The sequence below is a fragment of the Protopterus annectens genome, chromosome 2.part1 (genome assembly GCF_019279795.1).
Source record: "Protopterus annectens isolate FY-2018-M chromosome 2.part1, PAN1.0, whole genome shotgun sequence".
In the NCBI taxonomy this organism is placed as follows: domain Eukaryota; kingdom Metazoa; phylum Chordata; order Ceratodontiformes; family Protopteridae; genus Protopterus; species Protopterus annectens.
The window spans coordinates 1,111,446,773-1,111,467,115 of record NC_056729.1 but is presented as its reverse complement, the minus strand read 5'-3'; the positions used below and the strand labels follow the sequence as shown (position 1 = coordinate 1,111,467,115).

Sequence of the window (20,343 nt, the reverse complement as noted above, 5' to 3'; positions counted from 1 at the left end):
ATATCACAAAAACCTGGCATTTTAACAGGGGTGTGTACACTTTTTTTATATCCACTGTATGTAGCAAGTGTTATGATTGGGTCTCGCACTAGAGACTAGCAACTGACAATAGTAGCTGCCAAAGAACAGCAGCAGATGTTAAAACAGCTTTGTTTCAGCCTGTTGTCTATGCCTGTCAACTGTCCCTTGAGTTTGTCTTGTATCTTTGTTCCGTCCCTATATTATTATTATTATTATATTGTTTAATCTACTTGTAAATCAATGAATATTATAGTAGCTTTATTCATCTTACTATTCAGAAAATGCATATTGATGTAAAAACTTACTGTTCAATTAACTTTAAGGGAATTACTATCCCTAATAGTGATTAATTTCTTCCCCTTGGAAATGTTAAGCAAATAACATGAGGGTGTGCTGCTGTCTACTTTAACTGTACTTACTAAGTACTTAACTGTCCTTCAAAGTTGTTAAATACTTTGCACTTTTTTCTGTAACTTGTTTCTGTAACTTCACTTATTTGCAACATCAGTGTCTCTGCAAATGCCCATACTTGACTTAAATCTGTACCCACAGATATGCAAGACTCTGTGGAGTAGTGAGTTCCTAACTCAACTTATTTATTTATTTTATTTTACATTTGTTGACCAGGATTGTCCGACTGAGCTGAAGAGCCCTTTTTCAGCGGAGGCCCGGGGAGAAAAGCTCCAACATATTATACAGTTTAATTATAAATTAGCATTAAACAGCAATGTTACAGGATTATTACAAGGCATTAAATAGCAAGACAGTGTTATACAGTGTCAATAATCAGGAGTATAGCGTAACTATTTCAATATGTATAAAAAGAAATATGTCATTAAGATGAGTATGGTTTTTGGGATAAGTGGTTAAAAAAACCCAGTTTTATCATGATGTAGTTGCATGAAGGCAAGACAATTACAATAGAATGTTTCTCTGAGGCAATTTGCTTAATAGATTTTTAGAAGACAGTAGAAAGAGTAGTCATGGACGATTAGAGAGAGCTAGTGAGAAGAGTGAGTTAAGGGCAGAAAGCAGATTAAGGTATGAGAAGTAGGGGATGTTAAGGAGGGAGAGTGCAGCGGCAGGACCAGTGACTTTTAAAGTGCTCTTTGGTGACTGTCTTAAATTGTTTATGATAAAGGGTCCTGATTTCTAGTGGGAGCCTATTCCAGGCAATAGTGGGGTGATAGCTGTACATGTTTAGTCCAAATTTAGACTTGGGTTTGTAGATTTGTAGTAGGTCTTGGTTAGAGCTTCGGAGAGGTCTGGAGGGAGAATAATGGGAGATGAGAGGGGATAGTGCTGGGCAGTAAGAAGGCTGGTATAGGATAGAATGGATGATCTGGAGCTGAGAGAAGAAGCTGGTGGGGTAATTCAAGCCAGTTTAGGTGTTTTAGAGAGAGAGACGTTGATGGGATTTATAGGTTTGTTGGGCAGCAAATCTAGCTACCTTGTTGTAGGTAGATTCAAGTTTGGTTAGGAGTGCTGAGTTATGATTTGTGAGAATTTGAGAATTGTACATTAGACTGGGTAGAAGGTAGGTAAGAGAGAGAGTAATCTTGGCTTCAGAGGTAAGGAATTTCTTGTTACGGTAAAGGAGCCCTAGTTTTGAATGTGTCTTTTTGATAGTTATTAACATGCAAGTCAAATTTAAGTTGATCGTCAGTGGTTACAACTAAGAGCTTAGTACTGGATTCTACCTGAATGGGAGTGTTATTAAGGGACTGTATGGAGAAGGAGGGTTTAATATTTATGCACTTTTTAGGTAGGAAGAGTAACAGCTTTGTTTTTTTAGGGTTAAGGATGAGCTGGTTGTTGGACAGTCATGTTTCAACTAAGTTAAAAGATGCCTGAGTAGCTGAGAAGAGCTTAGAGGGAGAGTTGGCTGTGTTGATGACTGTAGAGTCCTCTGCGTATTGCACTAAAGATGACTGAGGACAGGAGGTATAGAGCTGATTAGTAAAGATATTAAAAAGTAAAGGCCCTAGGATAGACCCTTGAGGTACACCCATTTTGACAGGGAGAGGAGGAGAGAGTGCAGAGTGCCATCTCACTGATAGAGCTCAATCAGTGAGGTAGCTGGAGAACCATGCAAAGTATCAGAGGAGAAGTTGAGGTTATGCAGCAGAAGAAAGTGTAAGACAGTGTCGAAAGCTTTTGAGAGGTCCAAGAATAGGCAAGAAATAAGTTTATGGTCGTCCATGGCTATAGAGACTGTGTTGAGGAAGGATAATAGAGCTGTAATGGTGCTATGTTTGGGTCTGAAGCCGTGTTGAGTGGGTGTAAGCAGATTTTCCTGTATTAGATACTGCATAACTTGTTTATGAATGCATTTTTCTAGTACTTTAGAGAGAGGGGAGAGGATAGCGATAGGTCTAATGTTGGAGATATCAGAGGAGTTACCTCCTTTGTGTATAGGTAGAGTGTAGCATTGTTTCCAGATGGAAGGGACTTTAGATTCAGAGAGAGAGCGATTTTAATTAGGATAGATACAGAGAGAGCAAGAGTGTTAGCTGCTAGTAGAAGAAAAGTGGAAGGAATATTGTCAGCTGATGCTGAGCATGGTTTTAATTTAGAGAGTAGAGTTTTGATGTAGCTGGTAGGTACAGGTTTGAAGGAGAAGGTATTTGAAGAGATAGTATTAGGAGTAGATTCAGAAACGTTGGAGATGTTAGTAGTAGAGGAGTTTGGGTTCGGGTTCAGTAGCATAGATATTGACTCGATAAAATAGGTATTGAAAATAGCGGCAGTTTCTTCAGATGTCTTGTCTGGGCATGGATTGGGAGAGCTAAGATTACTGGGATGTAATATTTGGTTAATAGAGTTCCAGGAGTTTTTAGGATTAGATTTTAGGGCTGTGGGAGGTTTGTTATAGAAGTCCTTTTTATCTTCGTTTGTGTTTTTTTGTCAGATTTTTTGAGTTCTTTATATTTTTGTAAGTCTGCAGAGAACTTAGTTTGTCTCTAGTTATCACAGGGGTATGAGTGGCTTTTGAAAGCCACAGAGATATGGTGGACTTACTCCCCCTCGCAAAGTCCGAATTAAGTGAGTCTAAGATGCTAAGGAAGGTGGAGTTGAAAGCTAGGACTGCTTCTTCTAGTGGGAGTTGGGTAAGGAATTTCCAGTTTACTTTAGAGAGGAGGGCATTAAAGGTTTCTGGATGGAAGTTAGAGAGTTTACGACAAGTGATACATTTAGGAGGTTTTGAGAAGTGGGGAGTGACCTAAGCACTTTTATAGGGCAGTGATCGCTCAGGGTGTTTGGTAGGATTTCAGTGTTATGATATTTGGAAGGATTAGATACAAGTACCCAGTCAATAAGAGTACTAGATGTGTGAGAGTTGTTGTATGGGTAGGTTGGGAGATTAGCTGTGTAAAGCCATATAAATTTAATATGAGTATTAGAGTATGGATTACTGAGATTTAACCAGTTAATGTTGACATCCCCAAGGAGGATAGTTTCATTGGGGGATGTGTTGAGAAAAGTATGAATTAATATTTTTGAGCAGAGGAATGTTGTCTCCTGGAGGAATATAAATGGCTGCTACTGTGATGGTGGTGTGGTCATTTATTTTAAGGTTAGCTGTAAGTAGTTCAGCAGGAGAAAAGGATGGAATAGGTTTCATGATACTTGTAGTGTTGAGGTGGTTGGAGTAGAGAATGGCAACACACCCCCTTTTTGTTTTGGCAATCTATGCAGAGTATATTTTAACTGGGGGGAGAATGTCTGTCTTAAGTAGTGGTTTGGGGTTTTAGCCAAGTCTCTGTTAGGGTGATGACATTATTCCCAGCCTATGAAATAAATTACCATTACTAGTCAAACGAAGTACTATAGACACCTTTTAAGGCTAGTCTTGATTGATTAGATGAGTAGACACATTAGTGTCAGGATTATCATGTACTGACCTGTTAGATTTTAGAGGGGAGCTCTGTTAAATGTTTGTAAAGGGTGAGAAAAACTCTTTGTGCTTAATGGTCTATAAGGCTAGGCATATTGTGATCCCTGTGGTCACTTGCTTGGTATTGTTTTGTGTTCTTATGTTACACCTTCCTTGGCAAGCTGTTGTCTGGTCTACTTGAGGCTTATTCTTCCAAGACTTTGGTCTACTTGTCAGCCTTGTCCTCGACTGAAACATTCCTAAATATCTATGCAGCTGTTAATTGGTAGATAAATTGGGTTTTTGTGTCCGTTCTGATCTTTCTTTGGTGCCATTGTGCTGCAGGCTATTCTAGCCTAGCTCTTTCTATTTGAAAAGCTTGGGAAGCTATCCTAGAGGTTACTGAGGCTGGCCCTGATCATGTTAATATGAAGGTTATGTATTTACATAACACTAGATCTGTAGGAATGAGGGGTTATTCTCATTAACAACCTGTCCTACTATCCTCTGCATTGGTGTTTTGGTGTATTTATGGGTCCTCTTTAGCCTCTGCACATCTATTTCAGTTATGAAGATGAGCACTACTTAAGTGCTTTATAAACTAGCAGGAAGGGGTGCAGCAGCTTGGGAAAGTTTGCTGTGTCCAGCAGTCTCGATGCCTGTACCTTTCATTTTACAGGTACTACCAATGGCCCCACTCCTACAACTCTGTCATTAAGGTAAATATATAACTTTCATTCTTTCATTTTATTTCCACTTCTACTCCTAATTTTACAGGGGCATGACATTGATAAGATCAGCGTGGAGCTTATAGTTTAACAGAAAATGGGGTATAGACACGTTTCTAAAACCACTTTTATTTTATTTTTTTAGTATTTTTGACTTGCTACTGCTTCAGCTGTGTTTTGTCATAGTGGCAGGGCAGTAATGAACTGTTTTTTTGTATGTAGATGAGCAGCAATGTAGCCAGTCCTGTATCTAGTGGTGCCGCTTCCAGCAGTGCAAGAGGAGCTGGAAAGCCCATAAGCTTTGCATCTGAACTGCAGACTATGATGTAAGTAGACCACAAGCATTTTTTTTCTTTTTTCTTTTTAATATAGACATTAAGATGTATAGTATTTACTGTAAAATGACTGTGCACACAGTTTTTTTTGTTGCCTTTAAATATATTAACCTGTAAAATATTTTATTAGAATACATTTTTCATTATACACTTTTTTTTTTTCCCAAAGTGGGAATCTGCTGTCTGCGGTAGTTAGTGGTAACTACTACTGGGGAAATAAAGCAAAGGTACAATGTTTAAATCTAATACTTTATTTGTGCTTTTCATGAAAACATTGAAATGTTGGACTGAATGGCTTAATAAAATATGTTTGTAGCACTTCACAATAGCCTTGTTAAGTGAGCCTCTTTGTGGAAGTATGGTAGGAAGAATTTAGCACTACTTGTAACAAAAAAAGTTATTTAAAATGAACGTATGTGTAGCTATCTGGCAAATAATTACCTTCCGATTAGACAGCATTAGTTTTTACTTGAAAGCCATTCATGTAGCTGTAGTTTTAATAGTCAAGATTATAACTGTACTGTTTTTTTGCCTTTTTTGGTTTTATCTCAGATGTGTATCACAAAGGGGCATTTATCTCTATGTGCCACTGTAGCAGCATTTAAAAGACCTAGCCTGGTACTGATAAGTAAATAATGTGTGACAAGTGTCAGGAATAGCTGCTTTGTACTAGGATTTGTAGCTGAAGGTTGCGTGGGGTGGCCACATACCTCTCAACTTCTTAGTGCAAGAAATATGCACAGAGGTCTAAAAATAGGGACACCTTTTTAATATTGCTCTAAACTTAGAAGGTTGCTAGAATAACAGGATTTGTGCTACTATGCATTTTCTGAAGGATATGAAGTCTGAAACTCAAATGTATGCCCTTATTTAGTGACTTTAATCCTTAGATCATCCCAGTAATTTGTCAAAAAAACACAATTTTTATGAGGAACAGATCCAAAATATGAGGCAAAAATCTGGGCATTCTGTGAAAATCTGTAAAGATGAGAGGTATGGGTGGCCACCATTGCATATGTTGGCTCACCGAAAGAGATCCAGTTAGTTTTGGCATTACCTTATTATATTAAGCCTGACAAGCTGTTTAAGGACACATGAAGGGGAAAAAAATTATTCCACTGTTTTCAGATTTCAGCAGTCGTGTCTGCCTGTTTGTCTGCCAGCCTTCATGGAGGTCCCTAATTGAGATCACGTGTGTACATATACAAAAAGAATGGAAGGAAGCACAGAGGTTTATGGGGAAAATAAAATGTAGCCATAAATTTTCTCAAACAAAGAGCTGTTATTGCTACTTTAATGCAGGAAAGATTAAAAAGAAAGTAAGACAACCATTCATAGCATGTCATAACTACTACTGTTTAAGTAGATATTCATATTGGTAAATCACATTTTTTTAGGCTGGGGTGAATGGATGTATTAAGGCTAAGAAAGATGTATTTAGTAAGATTTTTTATTTTGTTTTCCAGGACATCATTTTAAAGAGTAACTTAATTAAAGTGGTGTCATGTTTGTGTTGAGATGTACAGTATTGTGTGGACTGCATTAGATTAGAATTTACAAAAGCAATATTAATCTCGGCTTTCTTAAATGTAAGAATCTGCTGATATGTGCTACATCAGAGAAGGGCAGTCCCTTTATTGTGCTAGTTTGTTAACTTAAAATTTGTAAATTGATATTTTTGAGGCTCAGTACTGCCCCGATCCATGACACAAACCATAACAAGCAAGTTGCATGCAGCATGTGTGTAATTTGTTTTGCTGAAATAAATGACTTGGCCATAAAATATATAGAAGTAAATATTTGTGGTTGCAATAATATTCAGCAGTAGATTAGGCAAAGTATTGAACTCTAGCTGAGCTAGTCCTACTATAAACATTACCTGCACACAAACACATTTTTTCCTAATGCAGCTTAAAAGCAGGAGATCAGCTGTCAAAGTATGGTTAAGGTTGTGTTATAGCAAGCAGTGATTTGAGATTGTTTGTTTTTGGGTTGCTGTAAAGTCTAAATCAGAACATTAATTTATGGATCTGCTGGTCTGTGTGATATTTCTGTAATAAGGCATTTGTTTCTGTTTGTGGAAATGGATATATTATACAGAGGACTGTGATCGTGCCTCCTATCATAACCGACTTAATATGTACTAAAAACATGAATGTTGAGAAATTCACCTCAAGACCAGAGCAAAGTGAAGCTCCAGGTGAATCTTGACATTTGATACAAGAGACTGAATCCTAAATCTTTGTAGTGCATGGAGCTATATCTGCCCCATGTGCTACCAGTCACAGAAACAAAAAAGTATAGGCGCATGAAAATACTTAGTGCTGCTACACACTGTGGGCAAAAGTGAAGTGTCCCTCTTAGGAATTAATGGCTTTGGTTGTTAGGCACTTCACTTTGCTTAAAACTGAGGTAGAGCAAAGGATGTAGCAGTTTTAACAGTGCTCGGAGGTGCTTAACAGAACCTTTATTTAGTTTACATTTGTTTAATGGGGATAGTCCGACTGGATACATGTCCATTTTCAGCGGAGGCCCGGGGAGAAAAGCTCCCATTCCAGGAAATGGACTTTAAGCACTTTTCTGACATAAAAAAAAGTGTTTAACAAGCCTGTTTTTTTCCCTCCAGTTTCTTAGTGTAATTGCAGTGTTCAGTGCTTTATATAGACATTACATTATTTATGAGCTGTTAACATTTTTATAATACTGTGTAACAATTTTTTGGTACTTATATTTACACAGTGTTTCCTGATTTTTTTTCTACCATAGTTTTTATCTTCTTTAACATTTATTACAGTTTTGTCTTAACTTTCATTGCATTTATTGTTTTAAATATCAAAACCTCATGATATTTAATAACTAAACATATATTAGTAATTATAGTGAATACTGCAGTTAGGACAAAACTGAACTGCAAGTATGATGGGTTTATGGGATGTTTTAATTTCTTTTAGACTACTGATTGCTTTAACTCATAAATATGCAACATAGTTCCATAAATATGTTTTGTTAAACATTTAAGTAACTAGTTTGATAATCATGGTATCGCGCTTTAAAGTGAGTGTGAAAATAATTGCACACTGTTTAATTACCTTTTGACAGGCTGTTAATACTGACACTTGGATGTAGTCAGTAATCCCAGGAAATGGACTGTTTGCTTGTACATTCTTGCCTAACCAAATGTGTACTTTGACAGTTTTGGTGAATTGAAACACAGGAATTTGCAGTATGCTTGAGTACTAACAGCTTGTGCTTTTTACTGTGTACAGTCTGGAATTTTGTTCAATAAATTTCAACTACTGTGTCTTTCTGTTGAGCTTTTAAAACATTGCCATGGTATTTAATAGCAGAGTAATAGCATATATTGAGTGTAAATTGGCAAATGACGTATATTGAGATCTATCACGATTTGGTGTAGCAAAGTGATGATCGTTAATTTTGTCTTTTGGTAGTTGCAGTGACCTACTATAATGTTGAAGTACTATTTTGGGGGGGAAGGGAGAAACATTTAGTAAGAATGTGTGAGGTAGTGATCTGAGAATGAACTACACGGTGAATACTCCAAATGTGAGTTCTGTAAACATAACTGCTACGCATTCAGAACATGCTTCCTGGTTTTCACAGGAATAGTCTTGAACAAGCTGACCATATTTGAAACAGTGTATGTGCTTGGGTAATACAGATTTAATGATTATTGTAGGGAATGTGGCTTGTCATGAAAAATTTTCACATGTTCACTTTTTTTTTGGGGGGGGGGTGCAAACCCCTCTGTATAAGCTACATTTTTGTTATAAAAATGTGCCTCGAGTCCCCCCTCACTGTATGTGGTAAAATACAAGATAGAGTTTCGGAAGACAACTCTACTCTGCCCTTATCAGACCCATCATTGAGTACAGTGCCCACTTTGGCATGTACCTGACTGGGCATATGCAATATATGGAATGCCCGCAGAGGTTCCTCACCAAGAGAATCTGGGGTATTAACGCATTGCCTTATACAAATCACCTTAGAGCCCTGTCTCTATACACTGTCTCTTACAGATTGCTGAGACACAGTCTATGCTTAGTATACAAGGCATCCTTGGTGGAGCTTTTGCACATTGGCAAAACAAATAGCACCAGAAACACTAGATCCAAGGATTTAAACTTTGTTGCAACATAAAACATGCTAGTGAAACAGATGTGTGTTTGAAAGGATTCCCGTGGTCTGGAATAGGCTTCCCATTCATGTTAAGCATCCTTAACCTTTTCAAAAGTAACCTTGACCATTGGATATAAAATCATAACTTCATCCCTGGGCTGGTCACCATGTCTTATCGACAGAGGCCGACAGCAAACATTCCTTAACTTAACATACCCCCCCTTGTAATTTTTTAGCAACCTCCTAACTAACACCCCCCTGCAAGTTAGATGCACATGTTACAAGTGGATGTAGTTGGGTTGGGTTCCGTGGCTAGGGTTATAAAGGCCCTGGTAGTCATTCTCCTAGTATATACCTGTGAACCTTTGAACAATGGACAGTACTTTCTAAAGACTTGACAAGCACAGCATAGACTGATTTGATTTAAGTATGCCTTTTGAAGAATGGAGTAAGCACTTGCTATATAAATGCACAAACAGCTGTGATATATAACTTATTCCTCATAAGGCTGATTGTTTCTGATCATCATAATATGATTGTGAAATACCGGATAGTGGACTGCAGGCCTCTGGCCTGATAGCAATTAGATATTTGAGTGTATAACATCGACTAACATTTTGGCTAGTTGGAGTCCTCCTTATAGGCGAGAGTGCCCTCCGCACTATGCTGTGTTCTCTTTTGTCATGTGTTATAAATGGCTGACTTGCTTGCTTTGTGAGTTTTCCTCGGCTTTGATCATTGGAAGTGTGACCTATAAGCCTTCATTATTTTGTTTTATATAGAAATACTGCTGTTGAGTTCTACCTTGAATGTGTTTCTAATGACCACCCTAGAGAAATAAAATGTTTTTGTGGGCAACAGATTCCTCTTCTAGACTGAATTTGCTTTCCCACTTAGAGGGGAAGCATAATAGTGACTGAGGACATTGTGCTGTTTTTCTTAATAAGAACAGCTAATGTATTTTCACAGAAGGCACCACTGCCAAGAACTGAACCAAGAACTGAACCAGAGAAGCTCTTGATGAGGTGTCATGACTTCTTGCTGTGCCACTGAAGGGCTCTCTGTAAGGGCTTTTTGTTATTTATCTTGCATGTTACAAAATATCCTCTCTCCCTGACATTGAAATGAAAGTTAAAAATGGTAACACTAGTAAGAGCAGCATGAATAAAATGGAGTATGTTTCTATAAACATGCATATGACACTATGCATACTGCTACTAAGCTTTGGCATCTAGAGTGGCTATAAGAAAATATGTCTTGCTTAGTACTAAGACTTGCCCTGCAAGGTATTAAATCTGAGATTTTGAATGGGGTGCTCTGATTAGCTACTGCCCCATTAATGGGAATCGGCTAGTTTAGATTTTGATTGATTTGGAGAAAAAAGACAAAACTGGGATGGCTGTTGGGCATTTATTCCATGAACATACTCCTTAATAGTCTTTCTAGGTAGGTAGTAGGAGACCATTTTAATGAGAGAACAGCAGTTTGTGAAGCAGAAATATTATAAGAAAAAATACAGTTCTTCTTCTGCTGTCTTTCAGAGGAAGTCTCAGCACCAGTATATTATACCCCCTTCCCCTCCCATTCCTTAGGAGACAGTTTTAAGGGGCACACAACAACCTTAAAACATATTGCTACTGAGAGTTGGGCTCTGCATACAGTTTGAGTGTCTACTCTGCTGAATGTTTAAACTGCATGTCATATTTGACAGTCAGTTTCCGTGTACAACTGCTGATCATAATCATCTTGTAGTACATGAGGAAAAGGAGCAGTCAGACCACAGGGCTGAGATACGATTTTAATAAAAACCACAAAATAAGATAAAATCACAAATGCATGAGCCCTTCATCAGATCATCTTATGAATAAAAAAGGCAATGCAGTGAGGCCTAGAGTACTAAAAATGGCATTTTAGGGCTTTCAGTCTAAAACGGACCATTCTTCCTTTTTGATACCACAGAACTCCTTTTATATCAGTATTGGATATGACTGATGCTTCATTCACATCCCATTATGACAGTCTCACAAGACGTATTTATGATTTCCAAGTTAATTTAATATTACTACTGTTTTTTTCAGATTATATTTGCTGCCAGATCATGCTTGTATCACCACTGATGTCTTATTTAACTGTACCCAGGCTAGTCTTGCCCCCCAATATCTTGAGGGAATCTTGGTTTCTTACAGTCTGGCCATACCCTTGCCTTCCTCTTTCTCTGGGATGGTTAATGTTCCCAGACTGCATCTGTATTCATTGGAATTTCAAGGCAATTGTGTCTTATGGCCATCAATGCCTTGGCAAAAGACACCCTCAGGTTGTCCCCGTTTCCTGAAGGAGGACTGGGCCATTTGGTCCCAGGGTAAATTTGAGGATACCCATCTAGTTATCCTGGTTCTGTTTGAAGGATGAAGTATTATACAGCTTCACCCACAGGCACAGCTTATTCCAGAGAAGGGGGAGGAACTGTGCAGTAAATCTCATTATCGCATACTGTTTATCTCCTGGTGGAGATTTAAATCCCTGGTTCTGATGTTTGCTAAGCTGTTAGACTTGCAATGGTAGGAGGTCAAGGACAATGAGGTCTGTAATTGTGAGGTAGAGGCAAAATCATCCTTTTAAGAGTCTGTACAATACTAAGTAAAGGGCTACAGCTTCTAGCTTCTCTTGGAGGAAAGGGATCTGGTTGAGTGCCTGTTGAAGCACTGGCTGACACCTCCTAACTGAAATGCAGCAAAGGATACTAAAGTTAATTTATCAGCTTCACTACTTTGTCATTAGTACTGCTGACGTGATTATAACTAGTCCTGGGATGCTTCTTGTAGTGATTCACAGTGCTTCTTGGATTCTGTTACATGATTTTTATAAACAAAAACTGTTGCTTGTGATATAACAAGGTTGTCTTACTCCCTTTTGGGGAAGTAAAAGACCACTCATAAAATCGTCTAAGGCCAGCTTCGAGAGAAAAATTGCACAGGACACCAAGGATAATCACAAGGCTTTCTTTAGTTATGTTAGGAACCTGGGTGGGAATTCCCAGATATGCTCAGAATTAGTCCAAAATGACAAAAAATACACCGAACCCACAGACATTGCCAACATCCTAGCTGACAGGTTCAGCGCAAACTTCTCCCCCCCTCCCCACCAAAAGGGCAAATATCTATCCCAGCAGAGTGCTGCCCCCCTGACATCTCAGATGCTCAGGTAAGAGCCGCCCTCTCCAAAGCAAAAAACACAGCATCAATGGGACCGGACGGTGTCCCGGGCTGCGTCCTGCATGAACTCCAAGAAGAGCTATACCCAAACATAAAACTACTGTTCAATCTCAGCCTTACCACATGATATGTACCCAAAGAGTGGCGTACAGCAACAGTGGTCCCTCTCCACAAAGGTGGTGCCTCAACGGATCCTGGAAACTATCGCCCCATAAGCCTGACTAGCTTGGTCTGCAAAGCTATGGAAAGGATCATCATGGACCTCATAAAAAAAGATATTGGGGACCTACAGACACTGGATCCTACCCAGTTCTGCTTTGTTAAGGGCAGATCCTGCCTCTTAAACCTGGTCGATTTCTTTGAAACAGTCACCAAGGCCATTGACGAGGGGAAGGTGGTCCACACAGCCTACCTGGACCTCGCAAAAACCTTCGATACAATACCCCACTCTGGCATTATAGATAAGCTCACCAGCTTAAATATAAACCCCTATGTCACTAGATGGGTTGCAAACTGGCTCAAGGACAGAACCCACATGGTTAGAATTGCTGGAGCCATGTCAGACTCCAAACCAGTTACAAGTGGCGTCCCACAAGGCTCAGTCCTGGGACCTCTCTTGTTCGGTATATATTTCTCGGAGGTACAGGCCAACACGGAAGGACTGTGGCTGACCAAGTTCGCAGATGACTGCAAACTGGGCGCTATAATAGACTCTCCAGCCGACACAAGCATCCTCCAAAAGGGCCTCATAGAAACAGACAACTGGTGCCAGAGCCATGGCCTCAAGCTAAATGCCAAAAAGTGTATAGTCATCCCCTTTGGCAAAAACAAAGTGCCCACAAATTACCACATAGGTGGTAATCCATTAAGTACAGAAGAAGTAATTAGGGACCTGGGGACCCAAGTTGATGGCAATCTCTCATTTGACAACCATGTGGCCAAAATGGTTAGAAAAACATTTTATATAGCCCACCTAATCATGAAGAGATTCACATCTAGATCAGGGGAGGTCATCGTGCCTCTTTACTCATCCCTCATCAGGCCCATAATTGAGTACAATGCCCCTTTTGGGATGTACCTTACCAGACACCTGCAGCAACTGGAAAGACCCCAAAAGTACCTCACCAAGAGGATCAAAGGGCTCAAACAGATGCCATATGCCTCCCGGTTAAAGAAACTCCAGCTCTACTCAGTGGCATACCGCCTGCTCAGAGGCGACCTGTGCCTGACGTACAAAGCCATGTCCAACCCGGAATTAATGGACATGCTGCACCTCAGAAAATCCAAATCCCATCTAGCTACTCGCTCGAGAGACTTGAACCTCAGCACTGAAATAAATAGGACATGCTGGAGGGACAGATTCATAACCCAGAGGCTCCCTTCACTCTGGAATAAAATCCCAGTCCAGGTTAGGCAGAGTCCCTCATTGACTCTCTTCAAGAGGAATCTTGATGAGTGGATGGGGGATTGTAGGTTTACCCCGGGTATCACTTCTGTGTCACTGTTAGACAGAGGCACAGTATACTAACCTCGAAAAAGGGCATAGCAAAGTTAATTTAAAATGGGTGGCGAAAGCCAAACACACTCTGGCTAAGCTTATAAATGCCCTAGGGCAGATAGCCTAGTATGAACCTATGAACCTATGTAGACATACATACACGTGTAGTGTTGGTGGAAAAAGACATAATGTAATGCTTTTTATTTGGAAAGCTGAGGACTGAAAAATAGTGGCCCGTTATTCATGTTCACAAGGCTGACAACTGAAAGGTGACCAAACCAAGAAAAAAAACACAGAAATTTTTCACAAGATGGCCAACTCCCCCTCCCCTCAAAAAAAAGGGGGGGGGGCTTCATCCCTCAGATTGCTTGCCTGCACAGTCTTGAGGAAAAAGGAATGCTCATTTCTTGAGGCTGAATGACTCCTGAGGAAATACTGTAACTATTGAGAGGAGCATATATGCTATGATCCCTGGTAAAGCAACCAAGGTAACACCATTCAGTCCTAAAACTGTGATACACACATCATAACATGTATATACATATTTATCTATATGTTCATGTATTTTATATATCTGTGGTGCACGGCTCCTCTGTACTTCCATAATTTTAAATTATGTTAATAAAGTGATTGCTCAGTTGTAAAGAAAGCGGCACCAGGGAAATGAAGACTGCCCTTCCCAGGGTGTGCAGCATTCTGCTGCCTAAAACCAAATATTCACACTATAGTAGCAGTTCACAAACCACAAAAAATCCGAGCTTCCATATACCCTACCCCAGTCCTAAACATGTTACCACAAAGAATGTCTTTTACCACTAAGTAAAACAAGTGCAAACTAGCTTTGTTTGGTATTAATGGAATTTGATAATAGTAGTTTGACATCACCAGGCTCGCCATAAAAAGGATGTTGAGGAATCTATATTTCTAAGATGATACTTGCTTGCTCAATAGTAATTTGTGTCTATATTTGTTCTATCTTTTAGTATTTTTTTATTTTATTGTATTTATTTTTACAAGTCTTGAATTCATTTTGTAATCATGTTATGCTTTTGATACTTTGTTATAACTTACATCTGACAAACTTCATTATAGTCAATTTGTGTCTGGGAATATGTAACAAGTGCTAGTGTCTGTTATTTATTCCTTGTACTGTTCATAATCGGTTTTGCATGTGTCCACAAGGGGCTCTTTTTGAGCTGCATATATAACTAGGTAGTGACTCAAGTCCTGTATGCATGTGGAGTCATGCAGACTTTGCCTAGAAGGAAAAAAAAAACATATTTGGTCTTTGACTTCATCAGTTTACTTAACTTGACTGCTGCGACCTGGAAAGATGCATTTGGTTGTTAGAATTGCTTTCTGTGAGTCTAGTGATGTATCTTGCTTGGTTGACATCACTACAAATTGAAAATATTGTTTGGTGATGATTCTTTAATACATAAATTTCAAGAACATGCAAAGATAACAGATCTTTGTTTATGCTTTATCTGCCTTTTGGCCCTCTGGTAGGCCTGCCTCCTGGGACTGCTAGCATTTACTGGCTTCCTCAGTATTCCTTCCGTAAAGTATCTTCTGATTCCTTGACAATCCTCTTGAGAGAGCATTTCATGGATCCCTGTTGAAATGTCAGCACTCAAAATGCCAAATGCTGAACCCCTTCCTCAAAAAAAAAAAAAAAAAAAACTGAGACCCTAAAGTCTTCTCCTTAAAACTTCCTTTTTGCAGAGAGTGCAACCCCCCCTCCAAACTTGTATATACCAACTCCAGGACTGCCATAGTTCTGAGGAAAAAAGAATATTCTGAGAAATGTTCTCTCAAACTTGGTATATGCAAATCCAGTCTTTCTGCTGTTCAGTCTCCATGTTTTAGGGGGTCCTGACACTTTAGATGGTTGCCACATTTCATCCATAATACTTATGCATGCTACAGCTTTTCCTTTATCAGGTGACTGTTCCTCATCTAGAGTAGCTGTCCTGGTGGTATTTAATTTCTAAGCAAGGGTGATCCTAGGATTAGTGTTAGCTGTAATTTGGCCTCATTCACCAGGGCAAAGCTGAACAGCCTCATCCCATGTTACCTCTCTTTCTCTGTACAATTCGCTTAGTATTTACTGAGATTTCATGCTGCCTTGTACTATTGTACTGCCAGAACTGAAAGCCCTCCAGGTGTTTCACTGCATATCACTGGTAAAGCCTCAGCCCCCTTTGAGGATTTGTACAAGAATTCTCCAAGCAGGAGGTAAGTTACGGCATGCCTAAAGCTTCTATAATCTGTACTGGTCATTCAGTGGTACCAGAGTCTGTTTCTGATGCTGAGTTCCCAGCATCTGTGGTTAAACTTTAACAGTTGTTTACCAGAGTGTCTTCCTATGCACCTCTGTTGAAATGCTCATTCATTAAACCTGGTGTCTTGTGTGTTGGATAATTATTCAGCCCACAAATGAGTCTCATTAGCCTGTATGTTGCCTTATATTACATGCCATCAGAGGAGTTGTAATCACAGCTGTATTTTTTTCTTTCTGTCTTGGAAAAATATATGAAGATATGTTCTGCTGTTCTGCTTTAGCATTGTTTTAACTGCAGTAGTTTGCAAACATTTATAAATGTACTACCTTGTATACATTAATCGTTTTAATTAAATGATTATGGCAATGACATGTTTGTAATTCATAACTGGTTTAAAATCATGTCTCCTGTCAGTCTCTAATTTTTTAAAGCTTTAGTAAATTATGTGAGGCAGACAAAGCATTCTATGCAAACGATATTGGATGTAAATTTGCTACAGTAAAGATGGCAGACCTTTTGTAGTGTACTTGGGAAGAGAGATGGCTTTTGGTGCCCTGTAAAAACATATCTCCTTTTCTTGCAACTTTAATAAGTCATGTGAGGCAAAGGAGAAATAATTCTAAGAGAGTAACACTTAAATTGTATGCACTTGAAGAGTGTTCTTATTTCATTGCCTGTATTAACTGTCATAAACTTACTGAAAGATCTGTTGCATTACAAATAGTAAATCTCTATTTGTGGAGGGTCATTATGCCAGTGATTCATTATATAAGCCTTATCTCGCCTGCACAGCCGTAGAATTCACAGGCAGCCATTGTCCTGCTTAAGCTATTGCAGATCTTGAGCCAAGGCCTGGACTGAATGGAGCTAGGGTAAGTCTGCTGTATGAAATGAGCACTGATAGACAGCATTTTGTTTGCTACACATATATGCCAAATTTAACCTAGAGGATTTGTGATCAATAAGAATAGCACTGTTGTGCTTGCCAGTGCTGGATACATTGAGGGTGTGTGTTAACGTACCACAATAAAGGCTTCACAGTGGGACCTACATTAGCTTGTATTGAAGGACAACTGTTGTAAAATTCTTGCTGGAGTACTAGTTCACAGGTGAGTTGAAGAACGTGTTCTGTGATTTGCTGCCAGTGTCACCTTTCTTCTGAAAATTTGTAATTATACGTATGGAATCTTGCACAGCTGTACTTTCTGGCTGTTGTCTCATGCACTGGGTATTTAAACTTTGGAGTTGTAAGATAGTTTGTCAGGAAAAAGAGTTCAGGTAGGGGGAAATAACTCTCTTATGCTACCTTTTTTTTTTTTTAATGATACTTAAGTAGGATAACACTGAATCTTGAAAAATGAACCATTATTTTTGATTTAATTATAAAGCAACATCACTTGTAAGTATAAAGTGTTTACCAAACAAATATTAGAGACTATGGATTGTTTGTTTGTCTTTTCGGCTTTTCCCGGTTAGGGGTCGCCACAGCGGAACTCCGGTCCGCTAATGATTGGCAGTAGATTTTTATGGTGCCGAGTTGCCAGCCCGATGCCCAACCTTCAGCGAAGGCACGCCCATTCACGCATGTCTTTTGGAGGCCCCTCGACCGCGGGGAGAACATGCAGACACCACACACAAGGCACTCCAGCCGAGAATCAAACAGGAGAACCTCTTACTGTGAGGCAACAACGCTACTGCTGTACCACCACGGCTTATTAGAGATTATAGATTAGGGATTATGAAGCATAAAATATTTGTGTGCTGTTCATTAAAAATCTGTTGGTGGTCTGCTGGATTTTCATTCATTCATGTTTGTTAACCCAGAATTTTCAATTGGGAAGGACCATTTTCACTGGAGTCCTGGTCAGAGTAACTTCCAGATTTAGTTCTGAGAATGGATTCTTTACCCAAAAGGCATGCCTGTTAAGGGATGTTTTTGTAGTACGTCAGTGATGTAATTGTCATTTGTGGATAATACCTACTTATCTTTTTTGCCAGTTTATGTAGAAAAATTGATGTATGTAAATTAATTACTCTGGAATTATACTGTAGTCATATTTTTTTTACCTGCAGTCAACATAAAGTAATAATGAACCTAATGCTCTATATTTCAGATCTGATATGGGTTACTTTATAATTTTCTTTTACCACTTAAAATATTTCATAGAGCATGACTGCTAAGTAGTCAAAGCTAAACTATAATGTAAACTAATGTTGAAAGTATTGAATAAAGTAATAGGGTATTGATGTTACTTATGGTCAGTAAATTAAAAACATATTGGTTTGAAGTAGAAAGTTGTATTGCTTACTTCTGGCACATTGACAACATTTTGTTAACATTGGCCTTGGTAACTGAGCAGCTGTTAATATTAAGAAATTAGTATGTCCAGGCATGGCTCTAGCAAGCATGACTGAGGGCAAAGATAGCCACAAAGGCTTTAATTCTGAATGTTTTACTACCTCTCCCTTGAGTATGCTACATCTTAAGAACAAAGGCGGAGTAAAATTTGGGTAATTTAAAGTATGCTTTGAATGTAAGGAATCTTTGCCACTAGGTATTGACTGACTGGAGTTTATGTACTGTCAGTAAGTGGGAACACAATTGTTGATTCTTTCGTGTAGGCAAGATGATGGTGATGGTCACTTAAGATTATTTCAGACATTTACAATCACTTTTTAAACACACTTGACTTGCAAATAGTGTTTTGTGTGTGTTGACATAATCAACAAAATTAAAGTGAAGACTGTTAAATGCTGCTTAAAGAAAGGAGGTGGTTAGTCTTGCAGCTTTGACTTTTTACTGTAAAATTTAGTGACTTAAAATTACACGGGTTGGGGTTTTAGATGAATGAAAATGTGTACATTAGGACCACTTGCAGGTTTTGTTTTCTTAAACATTTACTTCCTGTAATAGAATTATTACTTAAGAAACTCGGGGGCTTCATTTTTGCTTTGTTTTAGGTAAATGATCCCATGCATAAGGAACTTATTTCTAATTATGTTATTGGGGTCTATATCATTTCATAGAACAGCACTGCTTTGAAAGTGCAATCTGTCATATCCCACACCCCTGGCTAAATATATATACCAACTCCAGGATCGCACTGCAGTGGGGAAAAGGGCAAATTTCCTGATTTCCACTGTAATATGATCTCAGTCAGAATGGTTTGACGGACTGCATTTTAGATACAGTGCCTTTCGGCGATGTGGCTGTTCACTGAAGTGATATAGACTCATGTTACTGCAATGAACAGTTTGTACTAGAAAATATCCAGTTCAGCTCTGTAAATGCTGGAATAACTTTTACTTTGATGTGATCAGCAGGTATTATTCAGAGCATTTTGCATGTCTGGGTGAAATGAAATATGATAGTGGAGTAGCATATTTTACCTTTTCTCAGGCTATAATGTTCAGTGAAGTCTGATGATTTATCTGTGCTTACAGTGCAGTCAACAGCTTAAGACTGATAGATAAGATGGTTTAGTAATCGTCTCAATGTATGATGCTTTTGAACTGATTTGCAATTAGTAACTGGTGAGCCATGTTGAGAAATCCTGAGTTAAAAAAGAACTAAGCTTTGATTAGATTCCAGATTTAAGCTGAAAGATCTAAAATAAAGCAGGAGAAAGGCTAAATATGAAAATGCATAGTACTAGTAAATAATACTAAAACTGAGTTTGTGTATTTAACAAGGCACATGAGCTTGAGTAAAGGAGCCTTTTCAATCCAAAGCCTAGGCCAAAATGAGAATTTGACAGGAGAAAAAAATGTTACAGTAGCAAGAAAGTATGTTATACATAGGGTACGCTGATTACGGTCCAAAATGGGGGGGGGACTGGTTATAGGCCTCTGTGAGATCAAAGAGGTGCATAAGTTTAGTTAGCATTGCTTAAAACTGCTGTCCCTAGTTTCATGTTGCAGCATGAACAAGTGGCCACAACAGAACTGTGGCGAGAACCTCAGTCAGCTTTTAAAAGTAGTAAAACAGTTCTCATTTCCTCACAAAAAAGGCAGAATAAAGCATCTAACAACTTTTAAAGTTATTATTTCATAGTGTTGGCACACAAGACAGCCATGTGCTTTACAACTCCTACACCTTTTTCCCTTTAACTACATTCTGAGCAGCTGATGCTCCGTGTACTAAGGAATTATGAGCAGATCTCTTCAATTATAACAAAATTGTGTTCTCAACATGGATGTCCTCATTCCCGTCTCAGGTTCTAGTTCTTTCCCCCTCCTCTTTCACCATA

General features: G+C 38.8%; 1 protein-coding gene and 1 long non-coding RNA gene across 2 annotated transcripts in view; one reads left to right on the top strand and one right to left on the bottom strand.

Annotated features, from left to right (window-relative positions):
* The window catches only part of LOC122794343, a 57,642-nt gene extending 52,384 nt beyond the window's left edge, over positions 1 to 5,258 (top strand). Inside the window, exons 2-3 of the long non-coding RNA XR_006363633.1 lie at positions 4,849 to 4,952; positions 5,131 to 5,258. This is a non-coding gene — a long non-coding RNA (uncharacterized LOC122794343). The remainder of the gene's footprint in view (positions 1 to 4,848; positions 4,953 to 5,130) is intronic.
* The window catches only part of RUNX2 (RUNX family transcription factor 2), a 433,997-nt gene that overhangs the window by 343,974 nt on the left and 69,680 nt on the right, over positions 1 to 20,343 (bottom strand). The gene's annotated exons all lie outside the window — the stretch shown is intronic.